This window comes from Rhinopithecus bieti, unplaced genomic scaffold, assembly GCF_001698545.2.
Source record: "Rhinopithecus bieti isolate Rb0 unplaced genomic scaffold, ASM169854v2 scaffold_13400, whole genome shotgun sequence".
In the NCBI taxonomy this organism is placed as follows: Eukaryota; Metazoa; Chordata; class Mammalia; order Primates; family Cercopithecidae; genus Rhinopithecus; species Rhinopithecus bieti.
The window spans coordinates 2,557,023-2,562,978 of NW_016807991.1; positions in this window are offsets into that span (position 1 = coordinate 2,557,023).

Sequence of the window (5,956 nt, forward strand, 5' to 3'; positions counted from 1 at the left end):
AGCTGAGGCTGTCTTTCTCTCTTTTCTTTTTTTTTCTTTCTTTCTTTTCTTTCTTTCTCTCTTTTCTTTCTCTCCTTCCTTCCTCTTTCTTTCTTCCTTTCTTTCTCTTTCTTTCTTTCTTTCTTTCTTTCTTTCTTTCTTTCTCTTTCTTTCTTTCTTTCCTTCTTTCTTTTTCTTTCTCTCTCTCTCTCTCTTTCCCTCCCTCCCTCCCTTCCTTCCTTCCTCCTTCCTTCCTTCCTTTCCTTCCTTCCTTTCTATCTTTTCTTTTCTTTTCTTTTCTTTTTTTTCCACAGTCTCGCTCTGTTGCCCAGGCTGGAGTGCAGTGGCACAATCATAATGGACTTGCAGCCTCAACCTCCTGAGCTCAAGTGATCCTCCCACCTCAGCCTCCCGAGTAGCTGGGACTAGAGGTGTGCGCCATCATGCCTGGCTTATTTATTTATTTATTATTTTTAGAGACAGCATGGTGGTGGGAACAGGGGCGGCCTCCCCATGCTGCCCAGGCTAGTCTCAAACTCTGAGCTCAAGATATCTTTCTGCCTCGGCCTCCCAAAGTGTTGGGATTATAAGCATGAGCCATCACATCTGACTTAAATCCCTTTTTTGATGCGATGTCAGCTGTTTGCAAGGATCTTAAATGTTTGCATGCGGGTCTAAATCAAATGCTATTGCTGTGTGTGGGCAGGTTCGCTCGAGTAGATTTTCTGCCATTCATTGACTAAACTCTCACTAGACACTGTACTGGAAATACCAAGTTAAGAGCCAGCTTGGCTGGAGGCGGGTGGCTCATCTCTGTAATCCCAGCACGTTGGGAGGCTGAGGCAGGCAGATCACTTGAGGCCAGGAGTTTGAGACCAGCCTGGCCAACACAGTGAAACCGGGTCCCACTAACAATAGAAAAAATTAGCTGGGCATGGTGGCACGTGCCTGTAATTAGCTGGGACATGAGAATCACTTGAACCCAGGAGGCAGAGGTGGTAGTGAGCCAGGACAGTGCCACTGCATACCAGCCTGGGCAACAGAGCCAGCCCCTCAGCTGAGACAAATGGACTGATGGTTGTGATCTCCAGTGGTGAGTGCTGTTACAGAGAAGTATATAGAAAAAAGGACCTAGGCCGAGTGCCGTGGCTCATGCCTATAATCCCAACACTTTGGGAGGCTGAGGCAGGTGGATCTCTTGAGTTCAGGAGTTTGAGACCAGCCTGGCCAACATGACAAAACCCCATCTCTATTAAAAATACAAGTATTAGCCAGCATGGTGGCGCCTTCCTGTAATCGCAGCTCCTTGGGTGGCAGAGGCATAAGAATTGCTTGAACCTGGGAGGCAGAGGTTGCAGTGAGCTGAGATCACGCCACTGCACTCCAGCCTGAGTGACAAAGCAAGACAGAGGACACAGAGAGGGAGAGAGAGGGGGAGAGAGAGAGAGAGACCTAATCCAGTGGGATTCAGGCTGTAACCCCTGTATTTGTCAGGACTCCTGGTCACACGTTTCAGAGACCCACGCTAGCTAAAGCCAAGAAAGAATATTTATTGGCTCAAGAAACTTGGAAGACCAGAGCTAACAGCTTCAGGTGTGGCTGCATCCAGCAACTCAGATGTTGTCATTTGGTATCTCTCTGCACAGCTTCTTTCTTTGCCTCAGTTTTATGCACTTCTGCTTTAGTGAAGCTGCTTTCACTGGATAAGGGGTGGAATTAGATATGACCCCCCCACCACCGATTTTAGTCATCTCAGCCAGTAATCCAAAAGGCAGGAGAGAGCTCCTCCCTCCCAGTATAACAAAATTCCAGGGAAAGGCTCTGATTGGCCTAATGTGGGTCATAGCCCATCCCCTTGAACCAATCATTATGACCACGGCCAAGCCCGGGTTGCATGCCTTCTGCCACGGCTGGGAGTGGAACAGGATGCTGTGATGGGCTCCACCAGAATGACAAGGACTAGAGAAGAGGCAGTTCCCCCAAGGAAAGGGGAAGTGACACGTAAATTGAGCTTGGAAGAAGGAGTTAGCCAGATAGATAAGTGGAAACAGACTTCCAGGACAGAGCGGCAGGAACAAAGCCCAGGGAGGAGAGAAAAGCTGCTCATGCAGAGGACTCCATGTGGTTGAGCATGGCCAGAGCAAGGGTGGTAGAAGCGGATGAGCCAAGAAGAAGCAGGGAAGGCTGCAACTACAGGCTAAAGGGCCAACCCCAAACAGAAAGCAATGGGGCACCATGGCAGGCAGGATTTCAGGTAAGGTCACGACACCCATCTGTCCTAGAGCAGTGAGGGAATGGAGCCAAACTGGAGGCAAAGAAACCAGGGCAAGAGACCAGGCAGTGTACATGGTCATCCAGTTGAGAAACTGTGAAGTCCCAGGCGGCAGGCAGCAGTGATGGGAGTGGAGAGGAGGGACAGGAACGGGTTCCAGGGCAGGACCAGGATGCAGAACACATGGACTGAGCATACACCAAGTGCCTGGGTCTCTGCCCGAGCAAGGCTTACTTTGATTCCCGCTCTGTAAGGGCATAATGAGAGTTCCGTGGACTAGGAGAGGAGGGGTCTGATATAGAGGATGAAGAGAAATTTGACAGAAGTAAGCTGGAAAGGGTATACCGGGTTGGAGGACTGGCATGAGCAAAGGTCCCAGTGTAGGGCCTGGCTCTAGTATTTATTTGGGATAATAAGCAAGCAGTGAAGGTGAGGGGAAGGCCAAGCCCACAGAGCAGAATTAGTTTAAATGAAGCCAGGCAGGAGGCTGAAGAGAGTAAGGTGTCTGCCTTTACTTCTGTGTTAGAGAACACAGGACGTCTCTGCCTGTCAGATCTCTTCCCCTTTCAAAAGTGGGGCTGGGGCCAGGCACAGTGGCTCACACCTGTAATTCCAGCACTTTGGGAGGCCGAGGCGGGTAGATCACCTGAGGTCAGGAGTTCGAGACCATTGTGGCCAACGTGGTGAAACCTCCTCTCCACTGAAAATGCAAAAATGAGTTGGGTGTGGTGGTGGGCCCCTGTAATCCCAGCTACTCAGGAGGCTGAGGAAGGAGAATCGTTTGAATCCAGGAGGCGGAGGTTACAGTGCACCAAGATTGCGCCACTGCACCCCAGCCTGAGTGAGAGCCAGACTCCATCTCAAAAAAACAAAAAACCAAACACAAACAAACAAACAAAAAACGGTGGGGCCAGGGCATAGCAAGAGGCCATGACATTGTCCAGGTGAGAAGGGGTAAAAACTGGAGCTCAGGGCTTGGCAAGAGACGATGAAGAGAAGAAACATTTGCAGATGTAGAACCTTCAGGAGTTGAATGTAGAAGATGAGAAAAAAGAGGCAGTAAAAAGTGCCTTAAAGGGGTGGGTACAAAGGGGATGGTGGTTTAATTGACGAAACCCAGAAGTCAAACAGAGGACACTGTTTGAGAACATAGCTGACTGTGATGAGTCTTTATGTAAGATGGGTGGGGATTTGTTGCTTAGAAGTTTCTTATTTGTTTATGTATGTATTTATTTATTTATTCTTGAGATGGAGTCTTACTCTGACGCCCAGACTGGAGTGCAATGGCACGATCTCAGCTCACCGCAACCTCTGTCACCCGGGCTCGAGCGATTCTCCTGCCTCACTTCCTGAGTAGGTGGGATTACAGGTGCTGCCACCATGCCTGGTTAATTTTTGTATTTTTAGTAGAGACGGGGTTTCACCATTTGGACAGGCTGGTCTTGAACTCCTGACCTCAAGTGATCTGCCTGCCTTGGCCTCCCACACTGCTGGAATTACAGGCATGAGCCACTGCACCCAGTCAAGAAGCTTATTTTTTACCCATCAATCGCTATAAGCCCAGCGCGGTGGCTCACATTTGTAATCCCAGCACTTTGGGAGGCTGAGGCAGGAGGATCGCTTGAGATCAGGAGTTCAAGACCCCGCCTCTACAACAATTTTTTTAAAAAAATGAGCCAGGCGTGATGGCATGTGCCTGTCGTCCCAGCTACTGTGAAGGCTGAGTTAGGAGAATCGCTTGAGCCCAGGAGGTTGAGGCTACAGTGAGCTGTGACTGCACCACTGCACTCCAGCCTGGGCTACAGAGTGAGACCTTGTCTTGAGGGTTGGGGAGGCAGAAGATAAAAAAGAGAGAGAGAGAGAAAGATCTTGTCAAAATACACACACACACACACACACACACACACACACACACACACAAAAAAAAAACCACCCACAAAACCACAAAACCAAAAATCACTATGGGCCATTCTGGGTGGGATTGATGCATGTGGAGGAATACAAAAGAAAAAGGAAAATAGCGATAGCTCAATTGACCAGGGGCCTCTTTGACTAATCCAAATAGGTTCTTTTCAAGAGTCCAAAATGCAAGCACAACACACCCCTAAAACTTACCTGATTCTCTTTTGAGAGCTGAGATTGGAGGATTGCTTGAGTCCAGGAGTTCAAAACCAGCCTGGACAGCACAGTGAGATCCCTGTCTCTAGAAAATATAAAAAGTTAGCCAGGCATGGTGGTGCGCACCTGTAGTCTCAACTACTTGTGAGGCTGAGGCAGGAGGATCACTTGAGCCTGAGGGATCGAGGCTGCAGTGAGCCATCCATGACTGAGCCATCCGTGATCGTGCCATTGTGTCTCTGCACTCCAGCCTGGGTGACAGAGTGAACCCCTGTCTTAAAAAAAACAAAAGCAAAAAACCCGACCCGCTTCTTGTCACAGCATGTCCATTTGCAAACTGTCCGGCCTGAGGGGCAGCCTAGGCCAAAGAACAGAACAAAATCTGGGATCCCCTGCAGGAGAGTTTGGTTTCCACCAAGCTTTACCTGGTTTATCTATTTATTAAAGCCAAGGCTGACGACTGCTTCTTGCTGCTGTTTATTAATAACCATTCCCAACACAGGCTCCTCAGGGGCAGCCAGTCCCAGGGCACAGGCTGGCATCACCCTCTGCCTCTGAGGGGCCCCAGGCAGTCTGAGGCAGCCCTGGGGACACGAGTGCTTCCTTTCCCAGCCCCTTCCCTGGAAAGTGAACCCCGTCGTGGCTTCCTCTCCCAGTCTTGGGGCTGCCGGCCTCAGCTTCGGTGGCGGCAGAGGACACAGAGGATGGACATCAGAATCGGCAGGTGCACCAACATCCTCCAGGAAACGGAGGCCCCAGGGAGGCAGGAAAAACCAGCTCCAGGTGGCTGGGCGAGTTGGAGGCAGAGCTGGGACACAAATCCTGTTTTCCCAGGGCCTCCTGAGGACAGGAACCTTTCCCCTGTGTTCCCTGGGAGTGCAACCGTTGTTATTGTCGCCAAGAATGGAGGCGGTAGCGTCAGACCTAGACTTTCTTGCACAGTATTGTGGCTCTTCCAGCAGCAGGCAGGGAGCCAGCAGGGCGCACGGACCCAGTCATCGTGACCTAGATTCTGGGTTCAGGGGTAGAGACTTGTTTGCTAGTGGGATGCACTGAGTCAGGCTCTTCTGTAGCACGCCCCAGGTAATAGAGGTGCTCGCTCCATACCACTGGGCGGTGGCCTGAGCACAGGGACAACTTTTTACCACCCATGCCAATGCGCAGTGGGTGCAGACACCCACACCAGAGGCACCTGTGGCGATGCACGTGGCGCGTATGGAAACCTGAGGCCGCCAGCCGCCGCCCTGGAGACCCCAGAGACAGGCAGACGGGCGGGCGGCAGATGCGTGTGTCCCAAGGGGCAGCGTGGCAGGCGGGGCGCGCCCTAAAGGGCAGTGGCACGGGGTTGCGCCGCGAGCCGAGGGGCGCTGGCGGGCGCGCAGGAGTTAGCGAACCGACGCAGAGGCGCCAGGCGGACGCACAGACGCACCGAGCCGTAGGGCCGCACAGCCGGGCGCACATCGTCGCGCAGCGGCGCAGGCTCGGGGGCCTCCCGGGCGGAGGCGGCCAACTCTAGCCCTCAGCGCGGGGAGGGGCGGGCGCCGGGGGCGGGGGGGCGACGGCCAGGCCCTCCCCCCCCCCCCCCCC